This window comes from Gopherus flavomarginatus, chromosome 1, assembly GCF_025201925.1.
Source record: "Gopherus flavomarginatus isolate rGopFla2 chromosome 1, rGopFla2.mat.asm, whole genome shotgun sequence".
Lineage (NCBI taxonomy): Eukaryota > Metazoa > Chordata > Testudines > Testudinidae > Gopherus > Gopherus flavomarginatus.
Genome location: NC_066617.1, coordinates 368291015 through 368315455, shown reverse-complemented (window position 1 = coordinate 368315455; position 24441 = coordinate 368291015). Strand labels below are relative to the sequence as shown.

The 24441-nt window shown below is 47.8% G+C and overlaps 1 pseudogene; it reads left to right on the top strand.

The window, feature by feature from the left end:
* The first annotated feature begins 10209 nt into the window (after positions 1–10209).
* Positions 10210–11147, top strand: LOC127057690 (olfactory receptor 51G2-like; annotated as a pseudogene).
* The last annotated feature ends 13294 nt before the right edge of the window (positions 11148–24441 follow it).

Genomic DNA, 24441 nt, shown 5'->3' with positions numbered 1-24441 from the left:
AGCTTTGTAAAATTAGTGTCAGGTGTTTCTGGAACGAGAGTCCTTGGACATTTGGGACTTCACTTTCTTTGAAGCTTGCTGAAGGTTTGTTTGAGGCACATTAACATCTGTTTGAGCACTGTAACTTTGCTCCTTGGAGGAGATGGTGCCCTAGCTCTGGAGGCCTTTGGTGACTTTGGGGGAGAACGGTCAGGATTCCCAGTTGCTTCTCCCCAACTTGCCAAAGCTCTGTTGTACTCGTCGCAATGGACACCATCTTTGGTTGCTTGGTGGGAGCCGTTTTCCCCATTCCATCCTGCGTCTTGCTCTTGCCTGCAGGAAGGAGCCACAGCACTGGCATTGTTGTGATTGGATGATGCTGAGGAGTCTCCTGGAGTCCATCACCTTGGAATTCCGTGGGATCTTGTGGGGAAGTCAGCACCTTCAGAGCCAGCTGGTCTCTCGCGTCAAAGCTTATTGCACTTCTTACAGAATTTGTTTGGCTGCTGGTTCCTGGAGAGCTTTGAATTCACAGTTCCAACGAACCCCTGTGAATCCACGATGTCTTGAAGACCCGGCAGCTCAGCAGATGTCTCCTTCTGAGTTTTCTTACCCTTCATCTTTCCTGGATATGTCTTGCGGCACTGCTGGCAAACTGAGACCTGGCCCACCATGAGGTGGGAGCTGCTCAACATTTCTGTCAGCTGCTTGATCTGCAGGTCGTGTGCAGCCTGTCCAAAAGGAGAGAGTCAAGGGAATCTTGTGAGCTGTTCAGAGCCTGGTGCCTCTGGGGCAACCTGGTGGCATTGGGTCCTGGGAAGATCTGCCCTGCTCTCACCTGCCTGTGCCCCTGGCCCAGGCAGGAGCCTTCTCCCAAGATCACCTTCCTCTCCATGTGCAGCTCCAGCTTCTCTTCAGTCCCTTTGGTGCCGCTCACACTGGTAAGGGGCTTTTTCAACTCGCTCCTACAAATCTGGAGTGTAGCTTCAAGGGTCTCTTCTGCTATTGTGGTTCCTGGAGGTGGCGATGTCAGACCCATCATTGCTGGCAGAGTGCAGTGATCTGGGTTAATCTGGATCCTGACACGCCATCATTCCTACCTGTCTTCATGGTGGTATCTTCCACTGGCGTTGGAGGACATGTGGAAGAAGAGAGCTTGTGCTCTGCCTCCCCATCTGCAGGAAATTGGTCTCCATCTCACTGAACTCCACACTGGCTCCCCTGGCTTGGACGGTTGAGGCAGCTTTTCCGGGGGCTCTGGGTCCAGAGTGAGCAGCCCGCTCTGCATGTCGAGATGCTCACGCCTTATGTGGAGTTCGATGGGGTGGGCAGGCTGTTGTCCATTGTTGGGAATGCCACTGTCCTGTGCTTGCCTGGCTCCCTACGGGGGCGGAGTGGCCTAGGCAAGGCAGTTTCTCTCAGGAGGGGAGCATCTCTGTGCGACTCTTCACAAACTTAGGAAACGCCTTCATTTGGATCTCTGAGCATTTCTGAGCCACGTGATCCTGCAGCTTGACCCAGGCTGTGGGCACAAGCCTGGCCAGGATGGCATCAGGAGATGCCATGATCCTGTAGGCCTTTTGGGGCACGGGACCCCAGGGGCAGACACATGGCTCCTGGATCTCCTGTGCATGCTGAGGGCTGGTGTCGGATCTCAGGGGCTTTGAGACCTTTTCTGGAAATCCACAAATGGGCTGGCCTGTGTTGAATGTCCATTGCTGCTTGGTGTCCTGCTCACCCAGAATGGCTCCCCTGGGATGGGGGTTAGTGGAGCCCCCAGTTGGCTCTGCAGATGTTTCTGTCAGATGTTGAAGTCTGAGCCATGGGCTGACATCTGGTCCAGACCTATGTTTTGCTCTCGCCGGTCTCGTCTGCTGTGGGCAGGAGGACTGGGAAGATGCTGGGCTTGGATGAGATGAGTGGATCCTTCCCAGCTTGAGACAGTCATGATCTCCCTTGTGTGGCAGAGGGGCTCTGACCAAGTCATGAAAGCTTCTCTCAGGGAAAAGGAGTGGGACTCCAGAGGGAAGAGGTGGTGGATTCCATAGGGGAAAAGGAGAACTGGCTCATGGCAGATTTCAACGCACTCGGCCTGTGGGAGAGAGCAGACAGGGACAGATGAGACATGGTCACTATCACTCCCACAATGACCCAGACAGCTTTCCTGTTCATTGCCCCGCTGGTCTCTTCCATGCCCTTGGTGACTGGTAGGGAAACTCTGGCTCACACTGGGCTTCAGTCCAGGAACTCTCAACCCAGCAGTTCTGGGCTTTCCTCTCCAAGCCTGGACTGCTTCCTACTACTCCTGGTTCCCCTCCATGTCCTGGGTGCACCAGCTCCAAACATTCCCCCTCTTTGAGGGAGGGGCTGCCCTTTCCCAGCAGCAGCCCCTGTAGGTTGCCAGCTTCCTGGCTTTATAGGCCTGCCTATGCCTGCCCATCTGAGCCTGCTTGAAATCAATTCCCTGCTCCCTGGCTCTTCCTCCACTTGCACCCTGTGGAGTTATGGGCCTGCATGGCCACCTGAGCCCGATCCAGTGCTATGTGGGATGGACACTCCCTCATGGAGTGCCATTTGATTGCTTTTTCTTTCAAACACAGCACGGGTACATGCTAGACAGTCGCTGCTGGCAGATATTGCCGTACAGAAGGATTTGATCATACTCATAACCCCAATTTGTAATCTCTGCATTTAATTTCTGATAATCCCTCATCTCACTTTCACTGGTCTGTCACCTTGGAAGCTAAAGCCTCTTTGTGGCTTTTTCCCTGTTATTTTAGGATCCTGGAGTGTCTGGTTGTCTCTGCTCCCTCCTCTCTACATTCACTATCCCCTCCCACCCAGCCCCCAGTCTGGTGCCCCCGGTCAGTTGCCTTATGGTATCAGAACTTCATCCAGGTGTCTAGCCACATACAGTAGCCTCCTCTCAAAGAGCCTGAGGCTGTGAGCCAAGGGGAGCTTCTCCAGGGGCACAGGGCAGCTGTGGACAGAGAGAGCAGATAGCTGAGTGCAGGCCCTGCCCTCAGGCCCTCTTTTACCCAGAGGTGCGGCACCAAAAGGCTCCTATCCCATTCTCCACCAAGGCAGCCTCTTCCCCTGCAATACCCGGGCCTTGGATGTTCTGCTTTGGGGTTAGCTGGATTCTAAGGTGAACCCTGTCTAGTGCTGAGGAGGTGAGAGTGTATCCTGCTGGCAGTGTGTGTGTCATGTCCCACCCACAGAAGCTAATCAACATATGGGATAACAGCCTACTAAAGCTGTCAACTAATGCAGCTACCTCTTTAGCTCTAAGAGGTGCTTTATGCTACAGAGCTGAAGGTCCAGGGTTCAAATGCTACAGGGAACCTATCCTGTGGGACAGGAGGAGGGGCCGTTACCCAAGTGCTGCCAGATCCCTTTCACCCTACTCACAGTACCAGAAAGGCCAGCCTTCCTCCTGACATCTCCACCTCACCTCCCTGGGGAGCACTGGGCTGCTCCCAGAGAATATTTTCTTCCCCTCTCGGGAGGGGAGGATGGTCCAGTCCAGTCGATACAGTCTACCCACACACACACACTGTCCCAGGTTAAATGAACCGTATGATGCTCGAGGAAGGAAACGACCAACTGTACGAGGTGTGGGGATGTATTAGAGATGGCAACTTCTGCTGAGTGAAAAGAATTGCATGATTCTAAAGGAGAAGAGTTGCTTGCCTGGTACATAGGTCGGGGCAGGGGAGGGATTAATCAGGCTACTGCCCCTGGGTGGGGATGAATTGCATGATGCTATAGGATAGGACTGACTCACTGCAGATTTATGGAGAAGGGCATTGCTTACCATGTCTCTAGGGATGCACAAGCCTCCTCCAACTCTTCCTCACAGCGTCCAAAAGCTGCCAGAAGACTTGAGACATAAAGGATACATTGAGCTGCTTGGGCACCCTCTGCTTCCTAGCACTCTAGAGTCCCAGATTTCACAGGCAGCCTGTGAACGGAGCCCCAGCCAGTGCCTCTGCATGACTCTGGGCACGACTGTGCCTTCGCAGGAAGGGGGGAGGCAGGTAATGGAATAGACCCTATTTCTCTGCTTTGCATGGGGCCTGAGTCTGCCACCGCAGCTGTGGGGTCAGGGGCTGCTCACCTTTCGGTTTCTTCTTTCTCTCTCTGTGCCTCCTCTTCCTCGGAGAAGCCTGCCACACACAGAAAAGCAGCAGGATTAGAAGAGAACTCCTCAATAAATCTGAGAGAACAATGAGACAGAGGTGACTGCCATGTGGGGCCAGAGAGAAGTTTTTCCTTGTGGGAGAGTATTGCACTATAAGGCTTTATGGGTAGGCATTGTGCTTTCCAGTGATGCAGACAATATAGGGCACAGAGCACAACCCATAACAGAGGTCACTGGAACAATCCAGGGGTTGGAGAAACAGGAATTGCTGGTACCAGGAGCCTGCAGAGTTTATAAGCATTGAAGGAGAGAGCCTGCAAAGTTCTCTCTCCTGCAGAGATGATAAAACTCTGCAGGTTTTAGGATTGCAGGGTATGCAACTAACCCCAGATACCATGCACAGATTTCAGACCTAGATACATATTTAGGGAATGCATGCTATTGGGGTTTTATCGGCATGCATTTGGGATGGCCATGCTGCTCCTGAGTGGTGAAACCATGAATGGGTTATGCAAATCCTCCCAAACAAGTGCTGATATAACCCTAATATCATCCTTAAATGGCAGCTTTTACACCAAAAAACAGCAACAACAGTTTGGCATGAGTTCAGCCCACTTGCCTGGGAGCTGCAAAGTTTCTTGAAGGTAAACTGCACTGCTTGCAGCTTAACTCTCCAGGTATTCCTTTCACAGGCTAGATCTTTCTTGCCTGGGCTCAGCCCCTCCTCCCCCCACCCCCACAGTTTAGTTCCTTTATTTCTCCAGGTGTTTTCAGCAGTCTTCTTTTTTGTGCAGGGAGGTGGTGGAGAAGAACCTAGATTAATTCCCTTTGAATTCTTAAATAGGATTTGGCTATGACAGGAATCCTTTGTAGCCCAGTATGAACCCTCCCCTCCCTCCTTTTGAAAAAATATCACCAGTCCAAAATGATGTCCATCTGAGGGAAGTGGGATTGTTTAGTCTGCAGAAGAGAAGAAAGACGAGGGATTTGCTAGCTGCTTTCAACTACCTGAAAGGGGGTTCCAAAGAGGATGGATCTAGACTGTTCTCAGTGGTAGCAGATGACAGAACAAAGGAGCAATGGTCTCAAGTTGCAGTGGGGGAAGTTTAAGTTGGATATTAGGAAAAACATTTTCACTAGGAGGGTGGTGAAGCTCTGGAATGAGTTACCTAGGGAGGTGGTGGAATCTCCTTCCTTAGAGGTTTTTAAGGTCAGGCTTGACAAAGCCCTGGCTGGGATGATTTCCTTGGGAATTGGTCCTCCTTTGAGCAGGGGCTTGGACTAGATGACCTCCTGATGTCCCTTCTAACCCTGAGATTCTATGGATTCTATGATTTTGTGAGGTGACATGATCCCATGATCCTGCAGTGTCAAAGCAGCATCCCAGGAAACTTCAGGAAGGAGGAAGATTAGTATCTTCCAAGTCATATTGTCCTTGCTAGTACCCCATCCAAGCTGATGCTTACAGTTTGGGGGCATTCCCCTGGTGCAAGAACTTTTGTAATTGATACAGAGCCCATATTCCTAACTTCAAATACAGAAATGAAACATCCATACAAATAGGATAATCTCATCAGTACATTTTTATCTGCAGCAATTTTGTATTTAGTTCCATGTCATTGAAAAAATATTGACTAGCATCAGTACTGATCCCTGCAGAGCCCCATTAGAAACACCCACATACGATAAGCCCTTTGACAATTACTTTTTGAGATCTGCCAGTTCGCCATTAGCCTGTTCTCAATCCGTTTAACCTATGCTCCATTGATATTTTGTACAGTGCTAATTTCTTATCCAAATGTCCTGCAGTACTTGTATGCATAAACAGGGGAATCTCAAGTTGGAGGAGAGAGGTTATTTTACCTCTGTATTTGGCACTGGTGCAACCGCTGCTGGAATCCTGCATCCAGTTCTGGTGTCTAACATTCAGGAAGGATGTTGATAAATTGCAGAGGGTTCAGAGAAGAGCCATAAGAATGATGAAAGGATTAGAAAACATGCCTTGTTAGTGATAGACTTTAGGAGCTCAGTCTATACATACCTACATGGGGAAGAAATAATTACAAATGGGCTCTTCAATCTAGCAGAGAAAGGTCTAACATGGTCCAATGGCTGGAAGTTGAAACAAGACAAATTCAGACTGGAAATAAGGCGCATCCATTTTTAACAGTGAGAAGAATTAACAATTGGAACAATTTACCAAGGTCATGGTGGATTGATTCTCCATCATGGCAATTTTTAAAATCAAGATTGGACATTTTAATTAAAGATATGCACTAGGCATTATTGTGTGGAAATTCTTTGGCCTGTGTTAGACAGGAGGGTCAGACCAGAAGATCACAATGGGCCCATCTTGCCTTGGAATGTATAAAAACAGCACCTTACAAAAGTCTAAGTTTGTCACATCTATGTTTGACATGGACTATTTTCCATAAAACATTGTTAACCTGCTTTAATTATATTCCTGTCTTTTAATTCTTAATTGATTCATTCCCATATCAGTTTGTCCATTATTTCAGGCTCACTGGCCTATAAGAACCCGGGTCAACCTCCCGTACATTTTTGAATATTGAAAAAACATTAGCACACTTCCAGCCTTCTGAAATTCCCTCAGAAATCCTAAATTGTTAAAAAATTAATGTCAGTGGGCCAATAACCTCCTGAGCCAGCTCTTTGAGGATTCTTGGGTGGCGATGATCCAAACCCGCTGATTTTAAAATACTTGTATTTGGATCCTGCATTCAGCTGGCATCAATCCAGCCTTTCCATCTCTCTAGAAATCTCACTTACCTCAGATTTGGGGAGCCTTATCACAGCATAACAGACCAGAAAGAGCAGCATGAATTTCAGGATCGTTAGGCAGGAGGCAGAGTTGAGATAGAGGAGGAGTGAACTCATTTCCCCGGGCTCAAACACTAAGACACTCTCAACACAGACACTCTCAAACCAGCAACAGTTACCCAGGGTACACCTGAGGGCAGGTTGCTGCTCTGGCATCAGGCAGGCGCTGATGTCGTGTCTAGGTCACAATGAGGCTGCCCTCCTGCAATCTCCCTCTAGTCTATGAGGTGTCAGTGCTGTACTTAGATCAGGAGATGGGATGGGGAACCACTAAACTGAGCTGAGCTGCTGAGCTCAGAATAAGTCAGGAGAGAGGGCATCAGGTTTCCCAGGAAAACCCTGGGTCTTTTCCGAGCTCTGACTCTCAAGCCTTAGGCAAGGGACATTTTTTCCCTACTTATGGGAACTCCTAAACCCCTGTGACTGAAGCAGAATCTCCCAGCCTGAAGTGAGAAGCAGCTCTGATGTGATTATCTAGTGCTACGTGTGCAGAAAAGCTTTCACGGTATTGCCAGCCCAAGCATTCCAACACCATGAGCTGGGCCCCACCCAAATCATGAGATTGGTTCAAAATAATGAGATCTTCCAAAAACATTCATCTGGGGAACTTTTCATTTGCCTTCTGGTGTCTGAGCCGCTAAGTTGCACTCAATTCACGTTCTCCAGCTTCTCTCTGCAACTATCAGGGCTTCAAATTGGCTAACAAATAAAATAAAAGAAAGAGCAGAGATTCTCAAATAAATTACTTGACTCCAACAGTGGGCGCTTTAAGAAAAGCACCCTATATCATAAAATAATAAAGAGCCCTATCTCTTATCTAACATGTTCAATGAATAGACCTCAAAGCACTTTAAAAAGGAGGTCTGTAGCATTAGCCCCCTTTCGAGAGGGGAAACTGAGGCAAAAAGAAGCGCAATGAGTTGCCCAAGGTCACCCAGAACGACAGGAGCAGAGCCAGGACTACCACTTAAGTCTTCTGAGTTCATCTAGTGCTCTATCCACTAGGCCACAGTGCATTTGAAGGAAGGGGTCATAGTCAATATATTCTTGTAGTGGTTCTTTTGGGCTCTTCCAATACCATTCTTATTGAAGTTACACTTTTTGACCTGTGGCCTGTGTTGGCACAGTGACATCCTTGTTAAAATGAGTTTCTCACAGCAAGTTGCATCTGAGTTCTTGAGTGAGGAAGTGTCCTCTCATGGATCAGTAACTGGGTGAACCATAGGAAAGAAAGTAGGAATACTGCATGTAGATGTGGTCTCCCCATCTCAAAAAAGATATCTTGGAATTGGAAAAGATTCAGAAAAGGGAAACAAAAATAATTAGGGGTGTGGAACAGCTTGCATAGGAGGAGAGATTAATAAGACTGGGATTTTTCATTTTAGAAAAGACAATTACAGGGATATGATAGAGGTCTATAAAATCATTATTTGTGTGGAATAAATAAATAAGGAAGTGTTATTTACTCCTTCTCAGTACAAAAGAACTAGGGGTCACCACATGAAATGAATAGGCAGCAGGTCGAAAAGAAATAAAAGGAAGTATTTCTTCACTCAATGCATAGTTAAGCCAGGGAACTCTTTGCCAGAGGATGTTGGAAAGGCCAAGACTATGAGAAGGTTCAAAAAAGAACTAGATAATTTCATGAAACTAAGGTCATCAATGGCTATTAGCCAAGATGGGCCAGGCTGCCACACCATGTTCTGAGTGTCCCTAGGTTCTGTTTACCAGAAACGGGAAATGGATGACAGGGAATGGATCATTTGATGATTCCCTGTTCTGGTCATTCCCTCTGAAACACCTGGCATTGGTCACTGTCAGAAGAAAGGATACTGGGCTAGATGGACCTTTGGTCTGACGCAGTGTGGCCATTCTTATGTTACAGTTGTTCAGCCTCCTTGACACCTGTGATGTCATAATCCTGCTCGGTTCTCCAGTCCTCCTTGGAGTCTGGATGGAAAGACAGGGTAGATGTCACCTAGTGAGCTGGGCCTGTAAGAGCAACCTGTGTTCAAGCAGAGAGAGGCTCCTGGGAGAGCAGAGTCAGGGCTCTGTTAAAGAGCCGGAGACAAGGGCCTGGCCTGAGTGTAACCCACCAAACTTCAATTGCACCCGTAACCATAATAATTCCTTTGTATTGCAGGGATAGTGAGAAAGTTCAGTCTGTTCTGACAGCAGAACTCCCTCTTGTGGAGAACAACACAAATATGCAAATTGGGAAAGTTGGGGATGCCAGTACCCTGAGTTGCTTCGATTTGGAGGAAAGACACCACAGTGCAGTAAAACTGCTCAGACTATTCAAAAAAATCCTTCCGTTGATAAGACAACAATCTGTAGATTAACTAAGACGCCTCATAAATCGAAACATGCTCTTATCATTATAGCAATACAGCACATACAGTCAAAGAAAAATAACAGTATCCGACATACAGATTTCTTCAGTACAGTCTTTGTTTAATCTGAGCTGATGGTGTCAAATTTGCAATAAAGTGAAGCTCAGCAGTTTCTCTTTGGAGTCTGGTCCTGAAGTTTTTTAGCTGCAGGATGGCTACCTTTAAATCTGCTATTGTGTGGGCAGGGAGGTTGAAGTGATCTCCTACAGCTTTTTGTATATTGCCCTTCCTGATATCTAACTTGGATCCATTTATCCTTTTACATAAGGATTGTTCAGTTTGGCCGATGTACATAGCAGAGGTGCATTGCTGGCACATGATGGTGTATATTACATTCGTGGACGTGCAGGTGAATGAACTGGTGATGGTGTGGCTGGTCTGGTTAGGTCCTGTGATGATGTCGCTGGTGTAGGTGAACTGGGTCTTTATATGGGTTACCAGAAAATCTAATTACAGCAGTGAGGATTGTTTTTAATAAAGTATTGGAAGGATCTAAACCTTCCTGATTTACAGCAAAAATATGTGTAAGTGCTGGGTGTCAGGAGGAAACTTTCCCTGCAAGCAGGTTATCTCATAGCCACCTATTGAAAGGCTTCTTCCACCTTTCTCTCCAGCATTGGAAACTGGCTACTGGGTTACAAGGAACACAGGTCTTATCCAGTCTGGCAGTGCCTGTCTTCCCATCAGTGGTGTAAATCCAAGACTGTGTTTTTGATGATCTTCCTTGAGATCCTGGGAGTCTCTAGACTTGCACTGAGAGCAGAAAGATGTCTTGTTAAATATAATCTAGTTTCCTGTTCTTTTCCCTTCAGGAAGGAAAGTTGAAAACTCCTGGGACCTGCCCAGTACATTATGTCAGCTGTCAATGACACCAAATCCAACTCTGAAGTGTTACTTCTCACCCGGATACTTGAACTGGAAGATATCCATCTCTGGATTTCTATCTCTATCTCTTTCTGCTTATTGTATGCTATTTCGAGAGTAGGAATTTCAGTCATTCTGTTCATTATAAAAACAGATCCAAGCCTCCATGAGCCCATGTACTTTTTTGTTTCCATGTTGGCCGTCACAGACCTTGGCTTATCGGTAACCACCATGCTGACGATACTGGGCATATTCTTGTTTAAATCTAGGGAGATCAGCCTCGATGCCTGTTTTGCTCAGCTGTTTTTCATCCACTCACTTTCATACATTGAATCGTCCGTGCTCTTGTTGATGGCCTTTGACCGCTTTGTCACGATCTGCAATCCTTTAAGATATGAGTCCGTCTTAACACCAAAAATAGCCTAGATGGGACTGGTATGTGAGCTAAGGGCAATGGCCCTAATATTCCCACTCCCCTTTTCTCCTGAAGTGGTTTCAATACCATCGAGCTAATGTCCTTTCCTATTCCTTCTGTGTGCACCAAGAGGTCATATAATTAGCTTGTTCAGATATCACAGTCAACAGAATCTATGACTTGTCCATTGCACTCTTAACAGTGGGGTTAGACTCGCTGCTCATCTGCTTTTCTTATGTGATGATCCTCAGAACAGTGCTGATCATCACATGCCACATGGACTCCCTCAGGGCCCTGAACACCTGTGTGGCCCACCTCTGCGTTGTCTTGCTTTTCTACACACCAATGCTTGGCTTGCCTGTGATACACAGATTCGAGAATAGCTCTTCTCAGTCTCTTCAGATTTTCCTGGGATATATACCTGCTGGCCCCGCCTCTGATGAATCCAATCGTACAGAGCATGAAAAGCAAACACCTTCCTGTGAGGATAATCAGGGTTTTCTTCAAGTGACAGGTCAGTTCATCACCTGGCTATGGCACTGGTGACTTAGAAGACAAAAAACATGGACCACAACCACCTATTCCATCCTGGACCATTACATCTGAGATGATATGAGCTACTTTTCAACTTTGTAGAGAGGTTCAGATGAGGTCTAAGCCCTGGCACAATGAGAGATGGATGTCCTGACCCGCGGGTGAGGGAGGACAGTGCAATGGGGGAAGGAGACCAAGGGAGGCAGTGACATTAACAAAGTTCTTGTGTTTCTGGAGACACAGGGGACTGGTGGGATGCTGGCCCATAAAAAGCCACATCCTTGGCTGCTCAGACTTCAGAATTCCTGTTGATGCCGTTAATAAAGAGAATGGATGTGGCTACTGTTTCCCATTAGACCTGTCACTTTCCTGGCTCTGGTTAAAAATCTACATGCCATGAAAAAGCTGCTGAGCCATGATCAAAGCTATTCTGCAGTTGCAGTCTTGGCCCTTCCTGAGCAGTCTGGGCGCTGGATGATTCATGAGCGTGGCACTATGTGTGATTTCATAGAAAATGGATCATTTTTCTGTAAAATTTCAATTTCCACAATAGTGCCCATCTGCAGCTGCCTGGATCCCCACGAGAAATTGGGACTATTCATCTGTTTCTCCCTCGTAACATAAATGAAGGCTGTACTGGTGGAGTCTGTGGCTGCACTCTGGATATGGAAAGGTCAAAACCTCCCAACCAGTCACAGAATATTAGGGTTGGAAGGGACCTCAGGAGATCATCTAGTCCAACCCCCTGCTCAAAGCAGGACCAATCCCCACTTCCCTAAATGGCCCCCTCAAGGACTGAATTCACAACCCTGGATTTAGCAGGCCAATACTCAAACCACTGAGCTATCCCTCCCCCTCACCTGCACTAACCAATCTGCCAATGTCTGTGGGCTATTGTGACAGGCCCTTGCAGCACATCTCTAATGAGCTTCCAGGGAGCTGGTGAGGGTCCTGGAGTAGTTGGGGAGGCCCAGAGATTGTGCGTGGGTGACCCTAGCTCCCAATGGATCACTGAGATCAGGGCATAACCTTGGGGATTCCTGGGTCTCCCCTTTTCATTCTTCAGGGAAAGGGAAGGGAGCTCCCCTCTTGGAACGAGCTGAGGGAAATTTCCATGTACAGAGACTTGTGGATTCTCTGTCCTCTGGTCAGCCCCCTGGGTGTGTAATGCAGGAAAGAGGGCTGCTGCAGAGAAATCTGCTCCTATATTAATATTATTATTCTATTTTAGTTTATTTCAGCAAGATCACAGCTGTAATGGCATCATCATTACCACTCGGCCACCCTCGAAGTAGCCATGTGAGTAACAGGGATGAGAAGCCCCAATTCCAGCAAGACATCCTGCAGCAGGGCTGTTCTGCAGTCTCATTGGGTAGAGTTAGTTTATAGCTGCTGCACACGAAGCGAAGCAGCTAAGTGTCCCTGATGGTGAAGTGACCCCTAAGGGATTTTGGGAACATGCTTCATAAAGACAGGTGCCTCTCTGTCTGAACAGATGCTGCCTGCTGCCCTGTAACCTCTCTGATGACTCCTTGTCCTTTAGGGAGAAGACCTCTGGCGTCAGGTGGCTCCCCTTTTAGCAGGAATTGGGGACGTTGGCAGGTTTCACTCTCTTTAAAATGCAAAATGATGTGTAAAGGCTGCAAACTGTTTCCATTTGCTGATGTTCTGTGCAGCGGCAGAGGGCTCAGCTGGGCTGTTGGGGTGACTCAGTGATGGGGATGGAGGGCAGGTAGCAGTAGGTAGCTTGGGAACCCCTCCACTACATCTGCCCATGCTCCACGGTGAATAATTCAATCTACACAGAAATCTGACATTCATAGCGAGCTTACAGTGCTAAAACCCTGATTCCCTGAGCAATGATTTCTCAAGGAGTCCCATTTGTAGAGGCGCTGTGTGCTCTGGGCCCAATCCTGCCAGGCGCTGAGGAAGAAGAGACCCACGGAATATCAGTGACTACTTCCCAAATTGCATCAGGTCTATTTGATGCTGGAAATTAAATCAGCAAATGCATTTTCAACAATTTTACTCTTTGACTGGATTGTAGATGCAAGAATTCAGAGCTGAGTTGTTCTGAGGGCCAACAAGCAAGTCTCATTTTATGCGAGGGTTCCGTTCCAGGGTTAGCACGTAAAGCGAAAACCACTAATGGTGAAACACTCATTGAGTTGAATGATGAGTGGAATCGCTGGCACTACAGATGCAGGTTTTATATTGTAATTTTTCTTTTTTTCCCTGTTTTTACCAACTGCACAAAGCTGAATTCGTGCATTTTAAATGAGCCTGAGATGCGACTTGCCTGTATTTCTGTTTCCTGACTGGCTGAAGGCTCCAGCACTTCTGCCCTGAAGTTACCCCTCAGAGTTACAGGGCTATGTTCAACTCTTTCCCTTCTCTGGTTTCCGATGGCCAAATGTCAGGATTCGTAGCTTCCTTTCTCATGGGGTGAAATCTCACCATTCTCCCACCCTCAGACTGGGCCCTGGGCTACCGCTCAATGTGGCTGTAGCACCGAGCACTGTGCCTGCTCAATAGGTCCAGCTGGGTTTGTACCTGTGGTTGACATGTGTGTGCTAAAGTACAGCTGTGTGAATGTTATGCCAAAACTTTTCATTGTAATACAAATATTACAAACACAAATTTCATGACATGTCTGCATATTGAAAGCCAGCGGCAGAGTTGTTGGAATTGCTACAGGAAGGAGCAGTGGTAACTGTTTGCAATGGCTTTGTGCTATTAACTCTCTGTTCAGTGAACAGCTGTATTGAACTCATCCCTGCTAACTGACCAGAAGCCATTTGTAATACTTATATTTAGGGTCATGCACACAATAACTCTACAATAGCCGTGCAAGACTTTCCAAAAAGTCCTGAGAAAACAGAACCGCTGGTCTGTGTTTCAGCAAAGAGGAGAGCTGAGGTGCAGGAAAGAGCAGTGTGATAGTTTTTTATGTAATTTACCTCCATCACCTGTTAAAAAAGCATGATTGAAGTAACTAGCATACTCAGCTGGATATTAGTGCAAACCTAGTGTTTGCACTATTCACCCATTTGCGATGCCAACCCCTCCCTCATGCAGCTGAAGTAACAGTCCATGTTAACTTGTAGCTTACCAGATAACTACAATCCCTTGCATGAGGACGAGATGCGGGTCCTCTGAGGAGGAAGGGGAACCTGTAGGATGATCAAACTCTCTGGATTCAGTCAACATAGGCTGGACAAAGCACTTCAGCTTCTCTTGGAGGGATTCTTGGGGTCAGAGTTTATCACTGGGAGCATTTGGTAAGGGAAAGTTAATAGATCCCAGTTCTGATCGAATTTACACACGTAAATCTGGAGTGATGTCGTTATTGAATTCAGAACCAGACCCTGAAAATTTATCCCATCTGCTGCAAAGAGGCAGTGGCATAATTTGAACTCACATGAGCAGAGAAAAAAAAATAAGGTACATAATGAGGCAATGAAACAAATTTATGAATAACTTAAATGCAAGACAGATAAACACAATGACCATTTGCACCATGCACTTGCCATATGTGTACACACATGTCATGATACAATGGGCCACACTTTGAAGTTGAGGGCTAGAAAGGGTGTCTGTGTGAATGTCATTATTGCAAACTCACACAGTGCTCAAATACGCTGTGAAACTGATCCACTAGATATAAATGGGGCCAAGGGATTAGCTGGATTCAAAGAGGGACTGGATTTACACCACAAAATATGTCTAACTAGTGGGTGCCTGGGGGAAACTTTCCCTTGGAGCAGTTAATCTCCTAGCTCCCTGTTGCAGGGATTCCTCCATCTTCCCGTGATGCATGTGTAACTGGTTACTGAGCTAGAAGGACTGCAGGTCTGATCCAGTCTGGCAGTGCCTATCTTCTTGTTGGCACATCCTATTGGGGGTGTAAATCCAAATCGATGTTTTTTCTGATCTTCCTTGAGCTTCTGGGAATCCTAGATTTGCACTCAGAGCAGAAAGATGTCTCGTTAAATATCATCTACTTTCCTCTTCCCCTTCCTTTCAAGAAGGAAAGTTCAAAACTTCTCGGACTTGCCCAGTACGGTATGTCAGCTGTCAATGACACCAAATTCACACCTGCAGTGTTCCTTCTCACTGGGATACTTGGGCAGGAAGACGTCAATCTCTGGGTCTCTGTCTTCTCCTGCTTCATGTATGCTATTTCGATAATAGGAAATTCAGTCATTCTGTTCATTATAAAAACAAATCCAATCGTCCATGAGCCCATGTACATTTTCCTTTCCATGTTGGCCATCACAGATCTTGGCTTATTGATAGCCACCATACCGACGGTACTGGGCCTATTCTTGTTTAAAATCTAGAGAGATCAGCCTTGATGCTTGTTTCTCCCAGATGTTCTTCATCCACTCTCTGCAATTCATTGAATCCTCTGTGCTCTTGTTGATGGCATTTGACTGCTTCATCGCAATCTGTAATCCACTGAGATATGCCTCCATCTTAATCCTGTCAAGAATAGCCAAGATTGGGATTGGTATTTGTGCTAAGAGCAGTGGCAGTAATATTTCCACTCCTCTTTCTCCTGGAAACAGTCCTAATTCTTTTGAGCCAATGTCCTCTCCCATTCCCTACTGCCTGCACCAGGATGTCATGAAGCTGGTTTCTTCGGACATCACAGTCAACAACATCTATGGCTTGTTTTTACAGTCATAACGGTGAGGTTAGACTCGCTGCTCATTTCCTCTCTAATGCGACGATCCTCAAAGCAGTGCTGAGCATCACATCCCGAACAAAATGCCTTAGGATCCTGAACACCTGTGTCTCCCACCTCTGCGCCATCCTGCTCTTCCACATGCCAGAGTTCAGCCTGACTGTCATACACAGATTATGGAAGAGCTCTTCTCCCTTGCTTCAAATTATCTTGGACTACATCTACCTGCTGGCTCCTCCTTTAATGAATCCAGTTGCGTACAGCATGAAAAGCAACCATCTTCGTGCAAGGATAATCAGGGTGTTTGTCAAGTAAAGACTCAGTTCATCATCTGGTTCCAGAGCTGGTGACACAGGTCATGACCACGTATTCCACCTTGGACCCTTATATATGAGGAAACAAGAGCTACTGATCTCCACTCTGTCAAGAGAGGCTATACAGGGTCAAAGACCTGATTGCTTAGGGGGTCCAACCCACCCGCAGTTGAGGGAGGACAACACTCTGGGAAAAAGAGACCAAGCCAGGCAGCAGAATGCTACAAAGTCAATCTGTTCATGGAGAGCCAGGGGAACGGTGTGATGTTGGCCCCTAAAGAGTCATAGCTTCGAATCTGGGGTTAAACGTCATACACCAAGGACAGTCTCTATCATCAGTCTCTGTGTCCCAGGACAACAAGCCATTGTTCTCAGCCAATTTGGCCCATGCTTTCAAGGCCCGCTGGTTGCTAGGGAGATGGTGGAATTAGTGGACCCCTTCTGTTAATGGGCATGCCGGCAGGGTGAGATTCAGTAGTATGGAAACCGGAAATATATAAGGGACTTACCATCAATCAAACCCTAACTCCTCCCCTTCGCTGCTTAAACTCTGCCCCTTGACACCGTAAGCCCTGACCACCCGTCACTGGAAGTCACACCCATGGGGAATATTACTTCCAGGGTCAAGGAGGACACACCTCACTGCACTCTACCAATCAGGCGGGGTTCCTCCCCCATAGGCCCACCCTGAGAGGAGATTTGTCCAATCAGGGGTGTTCCTGGGCATGGCGAACCCTCCGGAAATGGTTCGTGTGACCCCTCCAAGAACTCCTCCACTGCTCTCTGCGAATCATGATGGGTTTCTGCCACAACAGCACCGCCCTTGAGAGCAGATTTGACCAATCAGTGGTGTTCCAGGGCAGGGTGACCTGCCCAAAAGAGGGTCGTATCACCCCTCTAAGAACTCCCCCAGCGCCCTCTGCCAATCAGAGCTCAGCACTATCACCCCATAAGTCCCAGCAATCGGGGCAGAAGAGGCCATCTTTTACCAAGAACACGTGCTTTAGAAATCGTGGAAACATGGACGCCTTCACCACACTGGTGAGAACTTTGGACTTTGTGTGAGCACCGAGGGCCTTTGTACTTGTGTGGAGAAAGAGCTACGTGAGCGACAGTTCCAGCTAGGGCCCTTTGACTCAGCTGTTGGTGGATACGCCAGAACCTGAAACCCAAACTCTCGTGAGGCACCTGATGAGCATGAAGGCCTCTTGTAGTTCACCCCCCAGAGGTGGAAGACGAACGCAGCTCAGGGGAGTCAGCAGAGGACAAGGTGAACAAAACAGATATTGCTCAGGTAAATGAATGATTAAGAAGTGATGGTTGATGATGCGGTGCAATGAAATTAGGAACCAGGAAGTTGTGTAAATCTAAAAACAAGCAGTTGGGTGCTTACGCTGTTTCTTTTGTGAAAATCTCTCAACAGCTCGACAATGCCTTTCTAGAGGTCTTTGAGAACTGACATCAGTAGCCTTGTGGGAGCAGTGATGAGCTGTCAAAAAATTAACAACAGGTTCCCTCCTCCTCACCCCACGAGGGGGTCGTGCCCCCTCAGGGGTCATACCTTATCCAACACTCTGTGTTCTTGATACCTCCCAGGAACCCCTGCCCTGTCCACCCCCCATTCCCTCTCCCTTGACTGTCCCTTGACACCCCATCCAACTCCTCCTCTCATTCCTGATCACCACCTGGAACCCCTGCCCCATCCAACCACACCTTCTCTCTGTTCCTGCCCCCCACCACACTATCCAACCCTTGCTACAACCTGACTGCCCGCCCCGAACCCTTGCCCCCTTTCAATTGCCCTGTTCCCTGCCCTTTGACCTTCCTGACCCCTATCCACTCCCCAACAACCCACCGAACTCCCCTGCCCTCTTTCAACACCCCGTCCCTGCTCCCTGCCCTTACGGCGCTGCTTGGAGCCATTTGGCTTCAGCCAGGTCCACATGGCCGTGACCAGAACAGGCGCTGCGGGGGCCAGAGCCTAGCCGGACGGAGCCGCTCTGCTGGGACCTGGACCAGTGCCGGTGCTGCAAGGTCAGGGCAGGAGCTGCTCAGCTGGGACCATTGCCGCGGGGCTCGGGCTAGGCTGGACTGGGCTGGAGCTACTCGGCCAGGACTGGGACCAGCACCGTGGGGCCCGAGCTGGGCCGGGGAGTCAGGGCCCAGCCTGGGCCAGAGCCACTCGAATGTGACTGTTCACCACTGGCCCGGGGTCCGAGCCGAGCCAGAGCTGTTCAGCCGTGACTGGCACCACCTCTGTAGGGCCCGAGCCGGGCCAGCTCAGAGCCGCTCGGCCGGAACCGGCACCGGTGCTGTGGGACCCGAGCCGGGCCGATGCCACTGAGACCAGAGCCGGGGGTGATTGGCCAGGACTGAGCATGGGCGCTCAGCCAGGGCCAGGCCAGGGGCCAGGCTGGAGGGATACGCTCAGCCTGAGCCGGACTGGACCGTGCCATGCCTCTCTGGAGCCCTCCTCACGCCTGCCCCCAGCTTACCTGCCTGCTGCTTGTTTCAGGCTTCTCGCAAACATCTGATTCGCCGGAAGCAGGGGTGGGGGTGGAGAAGGAGGGCAGAGTGTTCAGGGGAGGAGAGGGCAGTGAGCTGGGGCCAGGGGCCGGATGTGATAGCTGCCCGAGCTTTAGTTACATTTCAAAGCTCTTTTAGAACCGGTTGTCCTGGAACAACTGGTTCTAAAAGGGTTTCTAAATTTATCAACCGGTTCCTGCAAACTGGTGGGAACTGGCTCCAGCTCACCACTATGTGGGAGTAAATATATCATGCATCAGCTGTTTTTGCTCATGTCTGAGACACAGATCTCAAGAGGAAAATCCGGAGAAGGACAAAATGGAAGAATGAACCAGCTCAGACTCCCTTATGGTAGGGGTCACGGTGTCCATTTTGACAGGCGGCTGTAAAAGGTCGTGTTAAACCAGCAATGAATAAAACTTATTTATTTAAATGTGTCAATATGAATGTTGTCCCCCTTCATATTTGTGTTAGTAAAAGACGGTACCAGTAAGTCATTTCTACACAGGCAGCTCTCTTAAAGAAAATATATTACATCCCCAGGGAAGTTGGGAGCTTCGGCGGGGTGAACCTTCTTTCTCAAGTGGCCAGAAAGCATAGTAAAACTTTAAATAGAAGACAGGTAACAGTTTGGCTTTCAGAAAGGGACACTTACACTTTACACATTTCCATCCCACCATCAGCTTCAGCCTGGACCATTCCACACAAGAGATCCACTTCCTTGACTCTACAGCACTAATAAACAATGGCCACCTAAACACCACCCTATACCGGAAACCTACTGACCACTATACTTACCTACATGCCTCCAGCTTTCATGAAGACCACACCGCTCAACCCATTGTCTACAGCCAAGCTCTACGATACAGTCGCATTTGCTCCAACCCCTCAGATAGAGACAAACACCTACAAGATCTCTATCAAGCATTCTTACAACTACAATATCCACCTGCAGAAGTGAAGAAACAGATTGACAGCACCCGAAGAGTACCCAGAAGTCAGCTACTACAGGACAGGCCGAAAAAAGAAAGTGACAGAACGCCACTAGCCATCACCAACCAGCGGCGTATTATCGCCTAGGCCAACAAGGCCTAGGCTCAGAGTGGCAAATTTGCTCACGTCCCCTCCCCATCTCTGCCCCTTCTCCAAATCCCTGGCCCGCCTCCTCCCCCAGACACACTGCGCTTCCCTCCTTCCATCTCCCTCCCTGGCTTGCCAGGGGAAAATGCTGGGAGGGAGAGAGAAGCGAGTAGTGGCACACTCAGAGGAGGCGGAGCAGAGGTGAGCTGCCACCCACGGGTGCTGGGAGTAACCCGGGAGAGGGGGTGGGAACCGCTTCCCACCCCAGCTCATCTCCGCTCCACAGCTGCCATCCCCTGAGCGCTCCACAAGTCCCCTTCTCCTCCCTCCCTCCCAGGCTTTCCGTGGGGGAGCGGAGGTGAGCTGGCGTGTGGGGGGTGCACAGCAATTTTTTGAGGGCCTAGGGGTGGCAAATTTGTTAATCCACCACAGCCCCCAACTAAAACCTCTCCAGCACATCATCAGGGATCTACAACCTATCCTGAAGGACAATCCCTCACTCACACAGATCTTGAGAGAGAGGCCAGTCCGCTCTTACAGACAGCCCACAAACCTACAGCAACCACACAACAAAAACACTAACCCAGGAACCTATCTTTGCAACAAAGCGTCTCGCTAACTCTGTTCACATATCTATTGAGGGGATACCATCATAAGACCTAATCACATCAGCCACGGCCACTTGATTACAGACCTAAAAGTCACAATATTACAACAAAAAAACTTCAGAAACAGACTCCAACAAGAGACTGCTGAATTGGAATTAATTTGCAAATTGGACACCATTAAATTAGGCTTCAATAAAGACTGGGAGTGGATGAGCCCCACTACAGTTCCTCACATCTTCTTGTCAATTGCTGGAAATGGGTCATTTTCATTACTGCCACAAGTACTCCTGTTCTTCTTTCTCTTTACACAAACCAGCTTGAATACATTTTAAAAGAAACGAGACCTTTGTGTCAGATGTGGATGTGCAATGGCAGGCAAATTTGGTGGATATGCACCGGTTCTCCAAATGCAGCAGCGGTTTTAAGTACATCTTAACAGTGATAAACATTCTATCCAAATATGCCTGGGCCTTAGGCCTAAAAGACAAGACAGGTGTTGAGGTATCCAAGGCCTTTCAAGCTATTTTCAGCAAAGGTTGCATGCCTCAAAAATTACAAACCGATTGGGGAAAAGAATTTTTAAACAAACCTTTAAGCAGATTATTAAAGTGGCATGGAGTTCACTATCTTCTTACTAATTATGAAGTGAAAGCAGGGGTTGTAGAGCGATTTAACAGAACTTTAAAACCTAGGATGTGGAGATATTTTAAAGCCCATAACACCTTTTGCTACACTGATGTGTTAACTGACTTTAAAGTTACAACCAGAAATTCACAGAACTATATGTCGCTGACCCGCTGATGTTAGCCCTTCAAATTCTTTGAAGGTAAGGAAAATGGTTTACAGAAATGGCTTAAAATAACACCGGTGGTTGCCCCTAAATAATCCCCCAGAGGGGGATTCCACTCACTCTCCCTTTTCACAAATATCACCCGGACAGTGTTGTGGTACAGGCACTACTCTTGCAACATCTCAAGGGGGTTGTATAGTTCTAAGCGGGCATAAGCGGTGGTGAAACAGGCTATGAAGACGTTGGTATTGCCAGAGACAGAGTACCGGTCTTTTGCGTGCTTCCAAAACACACACGTGGTTTCATCGTCGATAAACTCACAGGATGAAACCTTGTAATTGAGGGAAAAGAGGTACTGAAAGAGTGGAGAAATTGGAGAGGGTCCAGAGAAGAGCAACAAGAATGATTAAAGGTCTTGAGAACATGACCTATGAAGGAAGGCTGAAAGAATTGGGTTTGTTTAGTTTGGAAAAGAAAAGACTGAGAGAGGACATGATAGCAGTTTTCAGTTATCTAGAAGGGTGTCATAAGGAGGAGGGAGAAAACTTGGACACCTTAGTTAGCCTCTAAGAATAAACAAGAAGCAATGGGCTTAAACTGCAGTAAGGGAAGTTTAGACTGGACATTAGGAAAAAGTTCCTAACTGTCAAGGCGGTTAAACACTGGAATAAATTGCCTAGGGAGGTTGTGAAATCTCCATCTCCAGAGATATTTAAGAGTAGATTAGATAAAGGTCTATCAGGGCTGGTCTAGACAGTATTTGGTCCTGGCATGAGGGCAGAGGACTGGACACGATGACCTCTTGAGGTCCCTGCCAGTCCTAGAATCTATGAATCTATGAATTTATAAAATCTAAAGGTTTATTCATAAAAGGAAAATGATACAGATAAGAGCTAGAATTGGTTCAATGGAATCAATTACGTACAGTCATGGCAAAGTTCTTGGTTCAGGCTTGTAGCAGTGATAGAATAAAGTGCAGGTTTAAATTAAGTCTCTGGAGTACATCCCCAGCTGGGATGGGTCATCAGTTCTTTGTTCAGAGCTTCAGTTTGTAGCAAAGTCCCTCCAGAGGTGAGAAGCAGGGACTCACAAGGTGTATCTGCCTTCTCTCAATGGGTCAGTTGTGTAGCTGATGGTCCTTAATGGGCCATCTAGCAGGCTAGGCAGAGCTGACACCAACTCGCCTGGGATGTCACCCAGAAGCATAGCATAAGTTTGAAATACAGACAGGATAGAGCCAATATTCATAACTTCAATTACAAAATGACACATGCATACAGACAGCATAATCATAACAAACAACCCATAACCTGGTTTTAGACCCCTTCTAGGACCCCCTTCACATAAGATTTGGTGCCCCTACAGGACCTTGGTTGTAACCATATTCTATACGGTCCCAGTTCAAGTCAATAAGGTGACACCACATCTTCTGGTTTGGTCATTTTCTTTAAAACATGGTCACGGTCAGGGTCTGCACTAAATTGCACAGCATTTATCAAGGTCACCCCTTACGCTAAATGTTCTTGGGTTAGGCACAGACATTGTATAGCATACCTTATGGCAAGAACAGCGTTTAATAAGCTTTCCAAATACAGCTCAGCACACAGGCCCCGGAGCTTGCAATTTATATCTACTGAAGTTATGGTGCCGTTGGGCTGGCACATCTATGACACAGCCCTCACAATCTTCAAAAAGCTTTTCCCTAAGGCAGTTATTTGGGACAGCATAAACAGCAACACGTACAATAGTCTGCATGACTTTTTTTACGCTCACAATGTGGCACTGGCTCAGTTAGTTCTATGCCAAGCCTCCTAAACTCCTCATAGCCATCATCCTCGGAGTCCTCTTCAACAATTTGTATCAGCTTTGAGCAAAAACAAGGAGAACCCAGTTCATCTTCGCTGCTTGATGTAACGCTGTCCAGAGCCTCCGGGTCCTCTAGAAAGGCATCGTCAAGCTGTCGAGAGATTTACAGAAAAGAAAAAGTGTAAGTTCTCCCTGCTTGTGTTTAAATAGATACAAACCAACCCCCACCCCCCGGTTCCTAAGCCTATTACACCCCATCATCAATGGTCACTTTTTAATCATTCATTAACCTGAGCGTGTCTTTTCCATTCACCTTCTCCTCCGATGACTCCGCCAAGCTGTGTTTGCCTTCGACCTTTAGGGGGGTGGAAAATGAGAGGCCATCACACTCATCAGGGTGCCTCACGAGAGTTTGGGTTTCAGGTTCTGGCGTATCCATCAACGGCTGAGTCAAGGAGCCCTTGTGGGAACTGTCGCTGATCTAGCTCTTTCTCCACACAAGTTGAAAGGCCTTCAGGGCTAAAATAAAGGACAAAGTGCTCACAGAGGTGGTGAAAAAGGAGTCCATGTTTCCACGATTTCTAAGGCACGCGTCCTTGGTAAAAGATGGCCTCTTCTGTCCCAATTGCTGGGACCTATGGGGTGATAGTGCTGTGCTCGGATTGGCAGAGGGTGCTGGGAGGAGTTCTCAGAGGGGTCACACGACCCTCATCTGGGTGGGTCACCCTGCCCAGCAACACCACGGTTTGGTCAAATCTGCTCTCGGGGGTGGTTATATGCTGCTGAAACTCATCGCGATTGGTAGAGTGCAGTGGGAGGAGATCTTATAGGGGTCACAGGATCCACATCTGGATGAGTCACCCCACCCTGGAACACCCCTGATTGGTCAAATGACCTCTCGGCATAGGCCTATGGGGGTGAAACCATTCCTAGTTGGTAGAAGACAGTAGGAGGAGTTCTTAGAGGGGTCACATGACACACTTTGCTTTCGGTCATGTGTCTGCCTTGACTCCGGATGTAATATACCTGTGGGTGGGCTTCTGGTTATAGGTGGGCGGGGTTTAAGTGTCAAGAGGTAAGGTTTTACGGGTGAAGGGGCCAGCTTGGGTTTGATTGATGATAGGCCCCTAATAGTACCACTGGACACTCTTAGGGCCCTTGCTTTCCAAAAGGGTGGCTTTGTCAATTTAGTATCAGCTCTTCTTGAAGGAAGGATTGATTCTTGAACCATATGAGGTAAAGTAACAAATCCAGTGAGCTAGCCACACCCTCTATCTCATCCAAGCCCCCAGGTCCCCCTTCATATTGGAATCTGAATTTAGATGTCATACCCCAAGGAATGTCTCTTATACATCAGTCTCTGTGTCCCAGGACAACAAGCCATTCTTCTCAGCCACTTTAGCCCATGCTTAGCAGACCCGCTGGATGATAGGAAGATGTTGGAATTTGTGGGCCCC